General features: G+C 38.2%; 1 long non-coding RNA gene across 1 annotated transcript; it reads left to right on the plus strand.

Moving 5' to 3' along the window:
• LOC149034185 (uncharacterized) lies at nt 1–1453 on the plus strand. The gene is made up of 2 exons (XR_016182744.1): nt 1–125; nt 294–1453. It is a non-coding gene; the product is annotated as an uncharacterized LOC149034185 (long non-coding RNA).

The raw sequence follows: 1453 nt of genomic DNA on the forward strand, positions 1-1453 counted from the left end.
CTGGATTCCAGTCGGCGTTTTTTTCATAGTGTATTGTACGGCGGCCATTTCTCTTCTCATTCGTTGGGTTTTGGAGAACTTATTCGGAATTTCATATTTGTTTCTTAAGGATTTTCGTTTCCAAGGTAAGGATAAGTCAGTTCATATTTTCACGGGTTCTTTGCGTGCTTCAACTTTACAATTTTGTTGTGGGAGCTTCACGATTAAGCTCTCACGAAAGGCGATTACGTTTGTACACCTGGTTTGTGTTCTTTCTTTCATAATCTGAGGCGTTTGTTTCGTTATTTCTTCAGGTGTCTATAACAGAAGATTTTTTCACGTAAGCCAACATGCTGAAACGCGGCTTGTGTTCAGTGCAGGTTGCACAGGAGCTTTTACATTTTCACAACATTTATCGGCTTGGACCTTCGGTGCGGGTTGTGCCAGATTGAAAGGAGTCATTGTACTCTCGCAAGCCAACATTTGTCGGCTTGAATGTATTTGTGCGGGTTGCGCTTCAAAGAGTCTCAGGGTGTCTCAAAGTGTCTCACGAGTGTCTCAAAATGTCTCACAAGTGTCTCAAAGTGTCACAAACTGAAAGAAACTATTGTTTGCCTTGAACTGTCAAGAGTGTTATCTATTTTAATAAACTGAGTTTCCAGTTAGTTGGATTGTTGTTGTTGCTCGCTCAAGCACACAAGTAAATATGGGGATCTCCATTGACCAATTCCGTTCAAGGATTGGATCTCATGAAGATTTACATCCTGATTTAAGTGAAAACTATGACCTCTCTGATGATCTCAACATTAACCATCAACATCGCTGAATAATGAACCACTGATATTGAATGAATTACCTGATTTCGATTTTCGTCAAATGGTCCAGACACCCGATAAAGAGCAAAAAGAATTTTTTATCACATTTTACATCAGATTAAAACCTCGGAAACCCCTTTCTACTGCTTCCTCAGTGGAGGGGCTGGTGTTGGCAAATCGCATTTAACAAAAGATTTGTATCAGGCAGTGCTTAAGTATTATAACACTAGAGCTGGTGATGATTTTCATCAGATCAAAGTTATACTATTAGCTCCAACTGGTAAAGCTTAAGGGTAACACTCTTCATAGCACTCTGGCCATTCCTGCCAATCAATCACTGAGAAATTACAAACAGCTTGATTCAAGTAGACTAAACACTTTGAGAAGTCAATTGATTTTTGTTGATGAAATCTCAATGGTAGGAAATGGTAATGGTAATTTGCAATACAGCTAAACAATAGGCTTAAAGATAAAAAAGGCTGTAGAGAGGATTTTGGAGGTGTGAGCATAATTGCTATTGGTGACTTATTCCAATTAGAATCTGTTATAGATGCTTATATTTTCAAAGACCTCAAAAATGTAGATTTATGCTGTTCTTTCTCCCAGTTTATGGCATAAACACTTTAAAATGTTTGAACTTAATGAAGTCATGGGTCAAA

The sequence above is a fragment of the Pocillopora damicornis genome, chromosome 14 (assembly GCF_964200805.1).
Source record: "Pocillopora damicornis chromosome 14, jaPocDami1.2, whole genome shotgun sequence".
NCBI classification, from domain to species: Eukaryota; Metazoa; Cnidaria; class Anthozoa; order Scleractinia; family Pocilloporidae; genus Pocillopora; species Pocillopora damicornis.